The 18,291-nt window shown below is 43.1% G+C and overlaps 1 protein-coding gene across 2 annotated transcripts in view; it reads left to right on the top strand.

Moving 5' to 3' along the window:
* LOC139454455 (uncharacterized) overlaps positions 1 to 18,291 on the top strand; it is a 212,031-nt gene that overhangs the window by 50,580 nt on the left and 143,160 nt on the right. The window contains exon 2 of one of the 2 annotated variants that reach the window (XM_071236166.1): positions 16,628 to 16,717. The exons of the other annotated variant lie outside the window; for it this stretch is intronic. The gene's annotated coding sequence lies outside the window, so the exon portion shown is untranslated. The remainder of the gene's footprint in view (positions 1 to 16,627; positions 16,718 to 18,291) is intronic. 2 annotated transcript variants of the gene reach the window in all.

Genomic DNA, 18,291 nt, shown 5'->3' with positions numbered 1-18,291 from the left:
CACTGACACTGTCACACAGACACATACACTCGCCACTGACACTGTCACACAGACACATACACTCACCACTGACACTGTCACACAGACACATACACTCGCCACTGACACTGTCACACAGACATATACACTCGCCACTGACACTGTCACACAGACACATACACTCGCCACTGACACTGTCACACAGACACATACACTCGCCACTGACACTGTCACACAGACACATACACTCGCCACTGACACTGTCACACAGACACATACACTCACCACTGACACTGTCACACAGACACATACACTCACCACTGACACTGTCACACAGACACATACACTCGCCACTGACACTGTCACACAGACACATACACTCACCACTGACACTGTCACACAGACACATACACTCGCCACTGACACTGTCACACAGACATATACACTCGCCACTGACACTGTCACACAGACACATACACTCGCCACTGACACTGTCACACAGACACATACACTCGCCACTGACACTGTCACACAGACACATACACTCGCCACTGACACTGTCACACAGACACATACACTCACCACTGACACTGTCACACAGACACATACACTCGCCACTGACACTGTCACACAGACACATACACTCGCCACTGACACTGTCACACAGACACATACACTCACCACTGACACTGTCACACAGACACATACACTCACCACTGACACTGTCACACAGACACATACACTCGCCACTGACACTGTCACACAGACACATACACTCACCACTGACACTGTCACACAGACACATACACTCACCACTGACACTGTCACACAGACACATACACTCGCCACTGACACTGTCACACAGACACATACACTCACCACTGACACTGTCACACAGACACATACACTCGCCACTGACACTGTCACACAGACACATACACTCGCCACTGACACTGTCACACAGACACATACACTCGCCACTGACACTGTCACACAGACACATACACTCACCACTGACACTGTCACACAGATGCATACACTCGCCACTGACACTGTCACACAGACACATACACTCGCCACTGACACTGTCACACAGACACATACACTCGCCACTGACACTGTCACACAGACACATACACTCGCCACTGACACTGTCACACAGACACATACACTCGCCACTGACACTGTCACACAGACACATACACTCGCCACTGACACTGTCACACAGACACATACACTCGCCACTGACACTGTCACACAGACACATACACTCACCACTGACACTGTCACACAGACACATACACTCGCCACTGACACTGTCACACAGACACATACACTCACCACTGACACTGTCACACAGACACATACACTCGCCACTGACACTGTCACACAGACACATACACTCGCCACTGACACTGTCACACAGACACATACACTCGCCACTGACACTGTCACACAGACACATACACTCGCCACTGACACTGTCACACAGACACATACACTCGCCACTGACACTGTAACACAGGCACATACACTCGCCACTGACACTGTCACACAGACACATACACTCGCCACTGACACTGTCACACAGACACATACACTGGCCACTGACACTGTCATACAGACATATACACTCGCCACTGACACTGTCACACAGACACATACACTCGCCACTGACACTGTCACACTGACACATACACTCGCCACTGACACTGTCACACAGACACATACACTCGCCACTGACACTGTCACACAGACACATACACTCGCCACTGACACTGTCACACTGACACATACACTCACCACTGACACTGTCACACAGACACATACACTCGCCACTGACACTGTCACACTGACACATACACTCGCCACTGACACTGTCACACAGACACATACACTCGCCACTGACACTGTCACACAGACACATACACTCACCACTGACACTGTCACACAGACACATACACTCACCACTGACACTGTCACACAGACACATACACTCGCCACTGACACTGTCACACAGACACATACACTCACCACTGACACTGTCACACAGACACATACACTCACCACTGACACTGTCACACAGACACATACACTCCAGAGATAACAACACTTACGAAATTCAAACACGGACATACAGACATATATTTAAAGACAGGTAGATTCGAAAATAAACAGATAGGGAACCACTGACAGATACTAACGCAAATACTGATACGCATATGCAGATGCAGAAACAGACATACAGACAGATACGGAAATACAGATACAGAAACACTGACGTGTATGGAAATATAGACAGGTGCTGCAATACAGATATGGAAAGAGAGGCAGGTGCAGAAATACACACAGGTGCGAAAATACAGAAATGTGCGGAAATGTCGATAGATACGGTAATACAAACAGGTGGGGAAACACTGACAAGTATGGAAATACCGACAGGTGCGGAAATGCAGATATGGAAATACCGACAGGTGCGGAAATGCAGATATGGAAAGAGAGACAGGTGCGGAAATACAGATTTGGAAATACCGACAGGTGCGGAAATACAGACAAGTGTTGGGATATACACATACGGAAATACAGACAGAAACGGGCGTACAGAAAGATACGGGCGTACAGACAGGTGCGGAAATACAGACAGATACGGAAACACTTACAGGTATGGAAATGCAGACAGATACGGAAACACTTACAGGTATGGAAATGCAGACAGATACGGAAACACTTACAGGTATGGAAATGCAGACAGATACGGAAACACTTACATGTACGGAAATGCAGACAGATACGGGAATACAGACTGGTACGGAAACACAGACAGATACGGGAATACAGACAGGTGCGGAAATACAAACAGATACGGGAATATAGACAGGTATGGCCATCTAAATAGGTAAGGAAATACCATATTGATATATGATTATATATGGAATGCACTGGTACAGAAAAACAAGGACCAGACATGTGGGTCCAGTTTGTACAAAACAATTGCCAGATGTTTGTATTGCATAAACACATACAGCTGACAGATCAGATAATAGGATTATGTTCTGAAATTCATAACAAAACGCATTATACCTTGCAAAATATACCTTCTTCGGCCTTTAGGTGAGATTTTTACCTCGCATAATGATTGCGTTATGCATTTCTCTGCAAGTTCCTATGATCAGATGCAGACATAAACTGCCAGCAATACAGACATGAATCAGACCTCAGACCCACATGATGCATATATAAGCTGCACAATCAGTTGTTCTTTGAACGGTTAAAGAGGTAAAACACATTTCCATACAACACTTTCCTAAACTGTCTTTATTTGATCATCTTTGATCAGCCGGATAGGTTGAAGCCGGCTAATGGCCAGATGACAATCACACACTGTCTGCTCTGTGCTGGTATGTGCGACTTCTGTGCCCTATGTGTGTCCACGACTGTCTTTAGACCTATAAGCTCGCGCTGTCCCCTGTATGTCCATTAACAGGGTTGTAACGAGGAGCCCCAGGTATAGACAGTGGCTACATGAGATCACAAGGAAATATCGTGACATCAAACCCATCCTTGCCGATCTGCAATATAGAACCTATACGGGCCACAGAGAAAGACGTGGCAAGCCTGATTTATTAATAAATTATGCCTGTTGAACTGAAGACAGGTATGTATCTCAAGCGACATTGACAACATATATGGTATTTATCGGCTTTTAACAATGCGGGCTTGTCTAGGGCAGGGCGACCCGACCCATCTGCATTTCTGTGTCACAGGGCCAGCCTGATCAACTCCGCCGGCGCGATAGGCGTTTGAGAGGTAAAATGATACAACAGCCACTATACGATTAAAACGCAGATCGCTCACTACACTGATGAGGAAATGGGTGTTATATGGCTGGGGCTTAATTGACCCTGGGGGTGGGGCTAGAGGATACTTTAGGGGGAGGGGTGGTAGACGGCCCGCCCTGTGGTTTGGTTGGGCAGAAAGAGGCGGTTGTTGATTCACGTGTAGGGAGAGCTTGATACGGGAGACTGATGTGTGGTTTTGTTTACGATCTTTGTGTTTATGTTCGGGGAAGATAAATGAGCTTAACGTCTTGAAACATGAGAATAATATCGGTGAATAAATGTATCTCTTTCACTGAAATGACGGGTACGATTGCACCGCACACGTGCACGGAGGAGGGATAGTTAACAGACTTGTCTTGTTACACACCAGACAAAGGAACATATGCATTAATCTGAATCTTATAACAATATAATCATAACAAGAAAGGGGCGGTGGGGTAGCCTAGCGGTTAAAGCGTTCGCTCGTCACGCCGAAGGCCAGGGTTCGATTCCCGACTTGGGTACAATGCGTGAAGCTCATTTCTGGTGTCCCACGCCGTAATATTGCTGGAATATTGCTAAAAGCGGCGTAAAACCATACTCACTCACTCACTCACTTATAACAAGGAACGTGATCATTAAAGACCTTGGAGTAGCTCAGTGGTTAAAACATTGGCTCATCACGCGGAACGTTCGGGGTTGATTCCCTACATAGATACAATGTGTACGAGCTATTTTGGCCTCCCAATCATCATGTGGCTGTTTGTTTGTTTGGTTGTTGTTTAACGCGGAATATTGCAAATCGCAGCGAAAAACAACATGCTCCAGCACCAGTTGTTAAAGTTCTGAGGATGTCCTATATGACGTCACGAATGATGGCGCGCGTCGATGAATGAGTTTTGGCTACAGATACATTCAAAACAAAATTCTTATCCTGGGACTTATCGTGTGACTTATTGTGTGAATTACAATAAGCGACAATCTAAGAACGACTTTCTCATCAGACACTGTGAATTGTGTCTACTCTTCTGCAGTTACGTGCACGTTATATCGTTGGCTGTGCCGATTTTCACATCACAATGGGGGACCCTGAAGATCCGGGTTAGTATAGGCCTTCAGCAACACATGCTTTTCTTAGAGGCAAACATGCTTGTCGTAAGAGGCGACTAACGGGATCGGGTGACCAGGCTCGCTGACTTGGTTGATGTATGTCAGCGTATCCCAACTGCGTGGATCGATGCTCGTGATTTCAATCACTGGATTCTTTACAGACTGACGTCATATGGCTGGTAAATTACTGAGTGTAGCGTTAAACAACAAACAAATAATGGATACAAGGTAAATAATTGTAACAATGATGTGTGCGGCTGACTAAAGTCTTGAACCCTGTCTGTCGTTCCCCAAAGCAATCCCAGCGACTGTCGTATCTGATGTCAGGGAGTAGCGACCATCTTAGCGCTAAGATCAATTTGTGAACGGCACCCTCAGTTTGTTCTTCAGGTGCAATTCGATGTGCAGAGTTGCGTCCCTTAGGCACTGCAGAAACTATGATCGATCATGGGTTCGAATCCCGGTTCGCCCTGATTATGTTTCTCAGAACCATTCCCGAACTGACGGATATAAAGAACTTACTTTTTTAGTCCCGACTATTTGCTGTAATTATGCTGTATATATGCGTAGAACGAACTACGGTTATAACGAACTAAAATTAGTAGTCCCGCTGAGTTCGTTATAACCGTAGTTTACTTTACGGTCAAAAGCGCGGTTTAACCCAACTCATCCTTACTCAAGTGCAACTGGTCTAAGTATGATTATCGTTCTACTAACTCAAGCAACGTGAGTTTTCAGTTAAGACAGGTTCGCGCACACTGTCCGTTAGTTTATGCGTAATTTGACAGTTTTACAGATGAAAATCCAACACAGTTCTATGTATGTTTAAGTATGTTTATGTTGATTTTCAAAGATAAAATGCAGTCTGCCGGATGTCTGCTGTAAGATTATTGGCGACTTTTTAACAAAATTCTTTAAACTACCGAAGTGTCTAGTGTTTCTGTACGCTAAAAAATAATATTATTCAAATAACGCGGACTCTTTCACTGTTAAGTTTTTTGTTGAATATGAAATAACCGTTTACACTTTTATTAATCTTGGAATATTTATTCTATCTTTTTAAATCCACTCACATATTGTAAGCTATTTAAAAGGATCCTTTTCTCTTTGTGTCGCTATCCAAAGATCGCCCCCGTTCTACAGGGAAGCATGTTCACAGCGTGTGTAAAATAGTTATTGCTCATAAACTGTTCTGTAACATCGTCATGTTCTTCAAATGAAACGCCGAGAGAAGTACTCTAATACAACTCAGGTGCATCGCAAACAAACTTAGCCAGATTGTTTACGTTCCTCGATCCGGACTCTTATTAAAATAGATAGACCCTGAACATGGATATCATTTATTACGAATACATCCGTTTAACGTAGATGCACACCGTTATTAATAACGCCTGACATGGCTTAATCCGTCTTTAGAATGAATTAACGCTTATAAGATAATTGACACTTTATTTGTAGGTGTGGTATATGAGAGTGTGTTTGAAACGACCTTCGTCAAATATTGACGCAAATATCTAAATGTAATCTCAATGACTCATTGGCCACATATGTGGCTCTCAACGTTATTTGAACAAGGCGTTTTAAAGTATTTACAATGATCATATTGTGCTGTACTTGGATGTTGAAGTTGTAATTTACTATTGGTCAACACCTCTTGTCGCGATACTCAAGTAGGTGTAATCTTGTCAATTGCGAGTATTCATTTTTAATATCCAACCGTGTCAACACGTTGTGGGGCTACGTTAGGAGTGTTGCATCTTCACCGTGGCAACGCGATGAACCCTGGGTGTCTACATATACACTATACGAGTATACATTAGGTAAGCAGGTTGGTGTCAGTCATAACGCCTCCTTGTATTTACTTTCTCTCCTGGACAAACAGGAGACTAAGACACGCTTCATAACTATATATAATAATTTATTGCTGTCCTGAATGTGGGTGAATATCTCATGCATGGATATTTGTGCTTTAATAGCTATACGAATCCATTTTCATATTTACACTTTTTGAGTGAGTGAGTGAGTGAATGAGTATGGTTTTACGCCTCTTTTAGCAATATTCCAGCAATATCACGGCGGGGGACACCAGAAATGGGCTTCACACATTGTACCCATGTCGGGAATCGAACCCGGGTCTTTGGCGTGACGAGCGAACGCCTTAACCACTAGGCTACCCGACCGCCCCTACACCTTTTGAAAGCAAATATAGAAGTACTGTTATGTAAGATCATAGTATTTGGTAACGTAATAAAGTACCCACTCGCGCCCTGATTATGTTTGTTTGTTTGCTTGTTGTTTAACGCAGTATTCCGGTTATATGACGGTGGTCTGTAAATAATCGAGTCTGGATAAGATATGAGCATCGATCTGCGCAACTGGGATACGATGACATGCATCTAACCAAGTCAGCGAGCCTGACCACCCGATCCCGTTAGTCGCCTCTTACAAGCATGGGTTGATGAAGATCTATTCTATCCCGGATCTTCACAGGTTCACTCGTGTAATGAGAGAGTCGGCTAAGCTGGATAATTACATTAAAACGGATTTGATAGTAGAATACATTACTTGTTTAACACGATAGTGAATTTTAATATGTATGAGTCGTTTAAACATGGAACGTCTGCTCTAACAGTATCGTTTTAAAAGGACCAGGTATGAAACTCCCTCGGTCCCCGGCGAAGCATATCGCCACCAGCAACACGTACAGATCCATTAGCAGCAGATGGCCAATTGCCTTCATGTGGCTTTGACCCCTCGATGACACGTCTGACGTAACGATTTATCAACCAGTACTGATAAGATCTATTAACAATAATTAATGTCCCTTTTGCAACTTATGTAAATGTGCTTACGCGTGATGTTACTTGAATAGCATCAAGCTTGCGTAACCAGGGCTATGTCAAAACGACATTTTAAACAAGTTAATGTGCCAAATCGCAATTCTCCTATGAATACGTATTTTAATTGAGATAGAATTTGAAATGCCAAATCGAACTGGGGATGTGTTTTTTGGTCTGCCCTCTCCATGCATCTTCTCCACGCCCTCGTTTCTGTCAGCGTCGTTGTGGGGAGGGACAGGGCGTCGCGCCATTGCTGAAGCACAGGTTACATCCTAATATATCATCATCCTTCAAACGAGTATGTATATTGGACATGGGAAGAAAGATTGTATTACTTCAAGTACAGAGTTTGGCTCAGTGTCAGGTGAAAAATAAGATGCGAGTACTATAAATAATGTCAAAACTAGTGAGTGAGGGAATTGGATTTTACGCCGTTGTACCAATGTAGGGAATAGAACCCGGACGTGACGAGGGAACGCTTCAACCACTGGGCTACCCTACCATAGAATCAAGAATAAATACTGATCTGTTGAATGAGAGGTGAGGTGAACTTGGGTTTAATGTCGCGCCCAAGATATTGCACTAATATAGCGACGTGCATGCGCGCGTGCGTGCGTGTGTGTGGCACTCAGCAATATTCCAGCTATATGACGGTGGTCTGTAAATAATTGAGTCTGGACCAGACAATCCAGCGATTGACTTCATGAGCATCGATCTACGCAATTGGGATCAATGACATGCATCAACCAAGTCAGCGAGCCTGACCACCCGATCCCGTTAGTCGATCTTGCGACAAGCATAGTGGCCTTTTACGGCAAGCATATGTTGCTGAAGACCTATTCTACCCCGGATCTTCAAGGATTTATTCATCGATTAAAACAACATAGTAACAGTAGGGTATTCGTATCGTTTTAGGTACTTAGGTATTCGAATCGTATTTAACGAATATATACAAGCTCCATAACAGGGCGTGGCAAATTGGTTACCAGCCTGGTATTTTCATACACAGGAACGATTTATCGCTGCGAGGAGCTTGATGTGATGACCGTCAAGGGGGATAACTCGCTCTGACCAAACATTCACCCTGATTGAAATCCCAGATATGTAGATCCATCGTGGCTATCATCATGTTTATTGATCCGCTTGTCGAGACAACACGTTAAGATGGCAGAACTTTAAGACTGGCTCGCTTGCTTGTCCAAAGATTAGACGCTTACGCATTCTACATGCCGACAGGTAATGATTTTTGTAGACAGAACCAAGTTTACTAGAACCGCGGGGACGTTTGATTTATTTCCGTCTGAGTGAAATGTTGTGCTATCCGAGAGTCAAATGACTGGTGTCTCAGCCACGTTGCGCCATCACCAACTGTACGGAAATAAGCTTTTTCAGTCCTTCCGATCCAGTCAATAAATGGACATATGATTTATGGACATTTTTTTCAAACAATTTGATCATGTTTTAAGTGTATAGAAATTTAATACAAGGTATTGAGCTAAAATGTTGTGGAGAGAACTGGTAACTGTAGTCATCTCGGTTATCGGTACATGGGAAAAGTCCAAGGTGAAGGTCAGCTACCATCAATAACGCGTTGGAATCGATAGTTTCTTTGCACTTCTGTTAATCTTGGCATGTTGTTTAACTGTCACTGTTCGATTGACCAGATGCCAGGCAATCAAAAACCCTTCACTTTAATACTGTTCATAGTGCTGCTGTACGTGGAGTACGTGCAGCTCCATGGCCCTTTTGTTGATGCACTGGATCGTACGTGTTTCCCGACTCATGGTTTGCATGTCCTTGTTGTGATCATTTTGATCCGAGAAATTTGTCACTGACACTATAACAAATTAAACCTCTTCATTTTGCACCTCGTTTGTGGACAAAACTATCCGTTTTGCGTTTCTTTTTTGAAGTGTATATATATATACTTGTTAATTCTTGTTCTGTATTTGGAGAGTATATACACTGTCCCACTCGCTGGAAGTGAAAATGGTCATCATCGTCTGAATCTCACCCCATCCCCTTTTGTATTGTTTTTTTAATGTGAAAGATTATCCGATGCCGAGGTATTGGTACTGCTAAGCCTTCTCAGTTTTACACTAACTAGTAATGCTATACTGTAAAGCAAAATTGATTTAAGTCACACGGCCATACTTTCCAATTTAAAAATTACTATGAGCTGCATATCTTTACTCTGAAAGAAGGGCGGTCGGGTAGCCTAGTGGTTAAAGCGTTCGCTCGTCACGCCGAAGACCCGGGTTCGATTCCCGACATGGGTACAATGTGTGAAGCCCATTGCTGGTGTCCCCCGCCGTCATATTGCTGGAATATTGCTTTAAACGGCGTAAAACCATACTCACTCACTACTCTGAAAGAAAATTCCATTCTTCACTTATGACCCTGGCCTTACAGGCAGATAAGATAATCTCAGCAGAGACATTCGAAATCAATGATTTTATTTTCATGCTTGGGTGCCGGTCTTTAATTCTTGTTCTGTTTTTCACGTTTGGTAATTGCTCATTTTTTAGATCAAATTCATGATTAACAGATGCACTGTAGTCGGACAACAACAATTTTTTTCAGAAAGTCGGTCTGTCTAACATGTGTGGGTTGGAGTCCAAAGTTTGAGAGTGAAAAAAAAGACGGATTCTGTGTCATTTCGTACTTTGTGAATAGTCAAACATGTTGTTTGACTGACAGGCAACGATAGGTTATGTATCACGTGGAAAAGTACTGTTGTTGAATGACCTGACAATGTGACTCAGGCAGCTGCAGTGCTGTTATGACATATGCTAGCGTGTCGTGGTTAATATAAGTGTTAACTGCATATATTCATGATGGAAATCACATACCATTGTTTAATCATAGTGGATGCGTCTCTTAATGCCGACACAATAGCCTCGGGAACAGGTTCGCCATTTGTTAGCCTTGCTCCAAGGCTGTACTGAAAGAAAAGTCCATGGATGTATGGTAATTCTATCCTCCTGATAGGCAAATCTAGATTTGTGAGTGAGTATGGTTTTACACCGCTTTTAGCAATATATCAGCAATGCCATGGCGGGGGACACCAGAAATGGGCTTCACACAATGTACCCATGTCGGGAATCGAACCCAGGTCTTCGGCGTGACGAGCGAACGCTTTAACCACTAGGCTACCCGACCGCCCCTTAAAGACCCGTGCAAGTCTAGCCATTCGTGTGATGATACAGTTGCGCCACTAAGTGATACGCCTTATGTCGATTTGATCTCACGTGTTATATACCACGTGTTAAATACTGGGTTAATGTCTATTTGTGATGACAGAAGATGTCGCATGGTGTTTGGTAACAATATTTAAATATATTTTGATAACGAGACAATAGCCACTGAGACGAGACAACTTGTCCTGTGGTATTATGCCTGTCAACAATTCAGTGACTGTTACTCCCCTCATCGTTCTCACGTCTACACATCAGACTCAGAATAACATGATGCGCGACGCACTGCGAGAAACGTTATAATATTAGCATATCTATGTCAGATTAATCCCCAAGACAACATTATGTGCCTCTGAGTCTGTCACAGGGCCAAACAAACCTCAAAAAGATGGTCAGAATTTGATTACAAGACAAATTTCGTTTCAAACCATGCCATTGTGTCTGATATGAAGTATTTGCTGTTATCTCGTCGGAAATGGAGAAACTCTCAAAATATGATGGGATATGTATTTGATATTTATTTTCTCCATTGTACACTGCAAATTAAGTTTGATGATAGATATAGAAATCTTGAATGACTTTCATATTTAGAAAGCAACAACAATAAAAATAATGATAATAATAATAATAATAATAATAATAATAATAATAATAACGCTTTAATCCCAAGTACCAAGTTGTCCGACTCCCCATTGTTCTCGGTGCCTAAAGTTTGGTACCTCCCAATCTGATGACAGATTGGGAGAGTACCCAGGTTTGCTACCAGGATTAGAGCCCTGCTGACAATCTGGGTAATGCAGAAGGCTGCAGTGTTGGGGAGTCTTCACATTCTCCGAAACATTCTTGGTGGGTTTGGCTAGGCAGCGCTTCCTGGGAGAAGTCCCATTGGCTGTCTGGGCTGCGTGTAGAGGGGGCAAGGGCCCTGAGCTGATGATGAACCTAACCAGCCTGACTGTGCCAGGATCACCCAAACCCTTTTTGCTGCATTTTTTATTTTAATCTGTAAATAATGATAACAGCAACATGCTTGTTGATCTTCAGCAACCCATGCTTGACTTAAGAGGCGACTAAAGGGATCGGATGGCCAGGCTCGCTGACATGATTGATGGTTGTCAGCGTATCCCAGTTGTGTAGATGGATGCTCATAAGGTCGATCACAGGATTGTCTGGTCCGTACTCGATTATGTACTGACCGTTTTTGGGTGCCAGTGTGTCTAGGATATTATCCTAATATATAAATGCTCTGTCTGCATTTAGAAGACGCTTAAGAGATATCTGTTTCCAAGCATCGTACCGCAGTTTCGAGTCGTCTATTTTTTAAGTGCATTATGCTGATATACAATCTCTTCCGCAACTCGAATTATATATAAGTGTGCTCAGAGACAAACGATTAGTTAGAGCAATGTGTAAATTTCGATCTCTTCAGAACACTCGAGTAAATAATATTCGTTTTGTTTGTTTGTTTGTTTGTTTGTTGTTTAACGCCGCACTCAGCAATATTCCAGCTATATGACGGCGGTCTGTAAGTAATCGAGTCTGGGCCAGACAATCCAATGATTGACAACATAAGCATCGATCCACGCAATTGGGATCTATGACATACATCACGCGTAAAAGGTCATTGTTAAATATACCTCATACAGAATCTATATGTAAAGACTGACTATGACCTTCATTAAGTAGAGGATGAATACCATGTCTTTTTTGTATGTAAGAAATTTATTCACTTGAGAATTTTTTTTTTCTTTCCTCTTTACTGAAATATTATTAAAGTAATACTACGTTTGCAAATTAATTTAACTCCTGTGTTATTAATGTACTCCGCTTGATAGCTTTATATTTATGTAAACTATTTGAAATGAGATCGACAGAGATGTAACATCCTGGACACGTGACCGTAAATATAATTTATCTTACAACTGTACTATGGGCCATGTAGCCTGAATTAAACGAAATAAACTTGATTGATTGAATACCCTGATATTATGGTTGTGACAGTACGGTCATTTAGGTCTGATCCTTCAACATGTCTCCAGGTGCGGATAACTGGACGTATATTGATTGTGCCAAGGATGTTTGTGAGGTTAAACTGCAGATTTAGCATCTTTTATGTCTCGAATTTCATTCATGCGTATGTTGTTATGTTTGGTAATGTATGTAGACAGCTGACATAAAAATACCGTTTACTCATCCTAGCGATCATCGATATAAACCCCGGTATCCATAGTTTAAGACAAACGGAATGTCAACTGGGAGTATAATGTTGCTTGGTTGTTGGTTGGTTTGTTGTTTAACGCCGCACTCAGCAATATTCCAGCTATATGACGGCGGTCTGTAAATAATCGAGTCTGTACCAGATAATCCATTGATTAATATCATGAGCATCGATCCCGCGCAATTGGGATCAATGACATGCATCAACCAAGTCAGCGAGCCTGACCACCCGATCCCGTTAGTCGCCTTTTATGACAAGCATAGTCACCTTTTACGGCAAGCATGGGTTGCTGAAGACCTATTCTACCCCTTTACGGCAAGCATGGGTTGCTGAAGACCTATTCCACCCGAATCATCACGGGTCAGGTAGTATAATGTAACGGTGACTTGTCTTAAACCGTTATCGAGTTAATTGAACATGCGTTGTGTCCCCGTAACATGAACATGGGATTATAAAGGAATAAAAAATAAAAAAAGGTATGTAGCGTCTAAAGGATGTGAGTGAGTGAGTGAGTGAGTGAGTGAGTTGATTCTTCGCCTGTTAGTTTGTTTTGGAGGGTAGACCTAAAGTGACACATGTATCGTAGTTTATTACTGAGATTAAGATCACGAAAATGGGATAAGTGTTAACAAACTAAGGCTAATGATTAGGGCCAACAATCAGCGGATCCTGGTACGTCTGTGGGGCGCAACTGCCACGCTAGTTGCATATGATAACTGTGACATTGTTCAGCTGTATCTATCGGTTGAATTTAATGGCTGTTATATACAGTGCCTGTTATAGAGTGTGAGGTAGGTGCAAACGGTTCACTACCACTTTCTGATAAGCTCGTTCAATGTCCAGGGCACAATGACCGCACGACAAACTCGGTCACTGTGACAAAACGAAATAAATCGGTGACTTCATTAAAAAGTCCTTGACTGACGTACTCGTCGCATTAGTGATCACTTCCACGTTAAAGCTGCTTTCTACAAGTGGTAATCGCTTACTCAAGTATTGTGGGGTCCAATCAAAGTTTGTATGTTTGTTTGTTTCTTGGTTAACGCTGCAATAAAAAATATATATGCCGACGCCCTGTAAATAATCCAATCTGGACCAGACAATCCACTGATTGATATTATGAGCAACGATCCACGCTGTCGGGACACGGTCTCCTGCTATCAGTCACGTCCCCGATTCTGATCGGTCCATTACGTCCCCGAGTCTGATCGGTCCATTACGTCCCCGAGTCTGATCGGTCCATTACGTCCCCGAGTCTGATCGGTCTATCACGTCCCCGAGTCTGATCGGTCCATCACGTCCCCAGGTCTGATCGGTCCATCACGTCCCCGAGTCTGATCGGTCCATTACGTCCCAGAGTCTGATCGGTCCATCACGTCCCCGAGTCTGATAGGTCCATCACGTCCCCGAGTCTGATCGGTCCATTACGTCCCCGAGTCTGATCGGTCCATTACGTCCCCGAGTCTGATCGGTCCATCACGTCCCCGTGTCTGATAGGTCCATCACGTCCCCGTGTCTGATCGGTCCATTACGTCCCCGAGTCTGATAGGTCCATTACGTCCCCGAGTCTGATCGGTCCATCACGTCCCCGAGTCTGATCGGTCCATTACGTCCCCGTGTCTGATCGGTCCATTACGTCCCCGAGTCTGATCGGTCCATTACGTCCCCGAGTCTGATCGGTCCATCACGTCCCCGTGTCTGATCGGTCCATTACGTCCCCGAGTCTGATCGGTCCATTACGTCCCCGAGTCTGATCGGTCCATCACGTCCCCGAGTCTGATCGGTCCATTACGTCCCCGTGTCTGATCGGTCCATTACGTCACCTCCTACGACAAGCATAGGGTGCTGGGGGCCTATTCTAACCCAGAATCCCTATGAGGTTTAGCATAGGGTGCTGGGGACCTATTCTAACCCAGAATCCCCATGAGGTTAGCATAGGGAGCTGGGGGCCTATTCTAACCCAGAATCCCCATGAGGTTAGCATAGGGAGCTGGGGACCTATTCTAACCCAGAATCCCCATGAGGTTAGCATAGGGAGCTGGGGACCTATTCTAACCCAGAATCCCTATGAGGTTTAGCATAGGGTGCTGGGGACCTATTCTAACCCAGAATCTCCATGAGGTTAGAATAGGTTGCTGGGGACCTATTCTAACCCAGAATCCCCATGAGGTTAGCATAGGGTGCTGGGGACCTATTCTAACCTAGAATCCCCATGAGGTTGAGCATAGCACTGAGCACTGTTTCTAAGAATATTCTACATCAAGGCCTATCTACCGACCTTAAAAATCGACATTTCGGAAGAAGAAAACATTGTCAGAATGGCAGGATTGTTTTATACTGCCGACGGTATTTTGACAATAAAACTACACCAAGAGATTTGACTAAAACGAAAAAGTCAGTAATCAATATCCTTTTTTAGCGCGTAACCGAACCTAGTCAAATTTTAAGTTGATTTGAGAAAGCCCTGTGCTATGCGTTTTACAATATAAATTTACTTAAAACTAGAAAAAAAGTATGTCCTTATGGAACACGCGTGTAGTGTGTGGCTGTTTGACACATAACAAGACAAACTATAAAACAAAGGCGAATAGAATGAGTTAGTGAGCCATCATCATCATCATCATCATCATCATCATCATCACCGTCATCTTTATTCACCATGGATGCATGCCATCGGCCCATAGAGCTGAAGTTACAATGCAGCCAACGTAATCTTCACATCACACATCAACAATATTGTTTCTTAATTGCATTACATGAAATATAAACAGTTTGAGTGAGTATGTTCTTACGCACTTTAAGCAATATTCCAGCAATGTCACGGCGGAGGGGGTAATTATATTAAAAAGAGAGATAAGAATAGAGACTTAAAATATATGGATACGGATACAGAAAGATACTTATAATTATGTGTAGAAAGAAATGGCAATTAATTAAAAAGAAAATGTACCTGCTAGTTAAGGATTAAGTGAATTCCTGAAAAAATCTAAATATCTAATTAAGAGCGGATTTACGTTTATGCCTCCATAAACAATGTCATTTCGTAAAAAGTCAGTTCGTTTAAATAAATAAATAAATAAATAAATAAATAAATAAATAAATAAATAAATAAATAAATAAATAAATAAATAAATAAATAAATAAATAAGTCAGCAATAATAACGTCACAGACTGCTTATTTAACCATTAACAGTGGAGACATGCAATACGAAATCAGAACCATAGCAATAATGCAACCGGATCCCCGCCCACCCTACTATCAGCCAATCAGGAAACAGTACTCCGCCACTGGGCGTGTCCTAATATTTTTCGGTTTATGGGAATATAAACGCAAAATGATTGCTTGGTTAGCCAATCAAACTCCATGAAATCACTTCCTATTTATATATTCGACTTTCTAAACAAAAAAATGTGCTCGCACCAGGCACGTATAATATATTCTTAGATTTGTTTCTGTTTCTGTATTAGGAGATGCAGGGACTTGGAACGCGGGGAGCCTAAAGATATTACTCGTCCCCCTCGACCACTAAGTCAACCTGACATGAACAGAGCTACAAAGTAAGTTAATATATTCTGTCTCGATCAGTGCGTCCAGGCGAACAATGTAGATATTATTCAAGTCGCCGTCTTTTACGTGTACGGTGTCAGAGCAGACATAATGATTTAACCCTAAAAGAAAAAAAATATGTGAATTATCTGTTCAATCGATTTTTTGAATGCCGTCACGACGAGATGAAATGTAAGAAAATCAGCGATGGCGGAACGGTCTGTGGGTCATTTCGTGTCGGGCCAGACACAACTCCGAGCCTGTTCTGTCTCCAACAAGACACCCTTGTCGTACATTAATCACGCCTAAAATACTGCTGATATGTCCCACTCACACCGTCGAGTGTGATCGGTGATGACTTTTTCGTTTGTTGTTTAACGCCGCACTCGGAAATATTCCAGCTATATGACGGCGGCCTGTATGTAATCGATTAAGGACCAGACAAACCAGTGATTGACAGCATGAACAACGATGAACGTTGTCATGGAAGGATGACCGTAAGGCACCGAGCCTAGGTTGATGTAAACCTCTTTGGTGAATACTCACTGACTTGGGGGACTTCAATATGTTGCATTATACCACGAGGGGTGACTGAGGGTAACTATTATGGACTGGTTGATTATTAATTTTTCACACAATCCCCTCCGAGATCCACATGCTTCTGCCAACGATGTGGAGTGCCGTGGTCCTTCTTGGGTAGAAGGCTCTCCTCCTGGTGGTGGGGCGGTCGGGTAGCCTAGTGGTTAAAGCGTTCGCTCGTCACACCGAAGACCCGGGTTCGATTCCCGACATGGGTACAATGTGTGAAGTCCATTTCTGGTGTCCCCCGCCGTGATATTGCTGGAATATTGCTAAAAGCGGCGTAAAACCATACTCACTCTCTCCTCCTGGTGGTATACAATGTCATCCACATCAGAAATGTTCTCATCATTTCGATAATGCTTGCCTGACAGTTCTTTCCAAAACACGCTGTTGCCTCAGCGATTAACACAATATTGACCATTAATGATCTGCCCTTTTGGGAGGTAGTCCACCAGTAGGGTTCCTTTGGAACCCCGGAAAACCAAAACAATCACCTTGCCAGCTGATGCAACAGACTTTGCCTTCTTCGGACGAACAGATGTTTCCACTGCTTTGACTTTTGAGTCTTTGAGCCATGTGTTAAGTATTATTACTTTCCATGCTCAAAGGCTGCGTTTGAACCAAATACCCTGAGGTATCTGAGTAAATGTCTGAGGTATCAAAGCGACAAAGTATTCTCTGTTGATGAATATGGACAAAATTGGCATCTGCACTGTCGTCGAGTATCCATCCCTAACAGCCAGCCATACTTTAGGGGAAGATGCTCCTTCCTTTGCCACTGTTAAGAGATGGGCAGCGTAGTTCAGTGGGGGAAGAGAGAGCCTCGAAGATGCTTCATGAACAGGATGATCTTCAGCTGCCACGACAGTGGAAATTGTTGATAAAATACATGATAAGATTAAGGGTTATCGACGACATGTCACCCAGCCCATACAGTAGGCATCTTTCGTGAGAGAGCTGAAAAGATTCTGAAGAATGAACTGGGCATGACAAAGGCTTCAGC

The sequence above is a fragment of the Haliotis cracherodii genome, unplaced genomic scaffold (genome assembly GCF_022045235.1).
Source record: "Haliotis cracherodii isolate W230 unplaced genomic scaffold, xgHalCrac1.p SCAF_10, whole genome shotgun sequence".
NCBI lineage: Eukaryota > Metazoa > Mollusca > Gastropoda > Lepetellida > Haliotidae > Haliotis > Haliotis cracherodii.
The sequence above is the reverse complement of the archived record's forward strand: the minus strand, read 5'-3'. Positions and strand labels throughout refer to the sequence as shown.